Source organism: Zea mays, chromosome 6, assembly GCF_902167145.1.
Source record: "Zea mays cultivar B73 chromosome 6, Zm-B73-REFERENCE-NAM-5.0, whole genome shotgun sequence".
Classification (NCBI taxonomy): domain Eukaryota; kingdom Viridiplantae; phylum Streptophyta; class Magnoliopsida; order Poales; family Poaceae; genus Zea; species Zea mays.
The window spans coordinates 22879870-22881048 of record NC_050101.1 but is presented as its reverse complement, the minus strand read 5'-3'; positions in this window follow the sequence as shown (position 1 = coordinate 22881048).

Here is a 1179-nt window from a genome sequence, read left to right as displayed (position 1 = left end):
TAGAAGGGTTACTTAGACTTATAAGAAGGCCGAGCCCACCGGCACTTAACACCATCACAGTAGCACAAGGTTAGAACCTGAAAAACAACAGGGAATAAAACCCTGAGTACGGAATTACTCAGCAAGACTTACCCGACTAAAGAAAAGACTCTCAAGGATATGCTGGCTTGTTGGGAGTCAAGGTAAGGCTTATCAAGGTTCAATGACTCTTTTTGCAGAAAAGCTTACTAGTAGTGGATCCTTATGCCAAAATTTTACTTCACAAGTTAAGTACTTTTCCTGAATCTAGATTTGCCTAATCTAGAGCATTCACTTGTTCTGATCTAGCTTTCTTTTACCCAAATTCTTATTTCACTTATAAACTACGATGAGTGGTCAGTGAGTTGAGTCTCCATAACCGAGGAGCAACGACGATTCGAACCAATTATACCCAGCTGGGGATCCCTAACCACACGACATATGTAGCACTTAACCCTTGCATATGTCAACCATTCCCACAGATCCTCCACAACGTGAACCGGTCCGCGCTACCCGGGAGCACAGTACTCCTCCATCCAGCCTCTAGCCAGGAGGGTACACGCTACTCCCACCATCTCCCACGCCCAGTGCGCGGTTGTCTTTTCACGTATGGAATAGCCGGGTTCAAGCTTACCGGAGCATGTGGCTAGTTGCAAAGTCTCACCTCATCAGGCCTACATCGAACGGTCCTTAACCGACACAGACGGGCAAACTTTCCCGCTCAACGTCTGGTCTCCATTACATATTATTTCCCCAAAACTTGATACCTGAGAGAGGTACCCTACTTGAATGATGAAATCATCGCGGCCACAATGGCTTCATCATCACAAGTCATTTTATTTCACAAACTCCCATATCCCGTGTTACACATCATCTTTTAAAAACAATCCTAAATTAATAAGCAGGGCTAAGCATCACTAAATTTTCATAAAATGGGTATTAGGGTTGTTTAATCAAGGAAGGAAATGCACCAACGGTTTAGCACACAACTCCTATCACCTAATGCATCAAACAAGGTGATAAAAGATTTTAAAACAGCAAGGAGGTGGCAAATGCACCGGGGCTTGCCTGAGTAACACTAGGTTAGTGTTGTTAAGTGGCGACCACTTGGCGATCATCTTCAAGTTGGTCCATCCGCTTTATCCTGCGGATTAGCTCGCA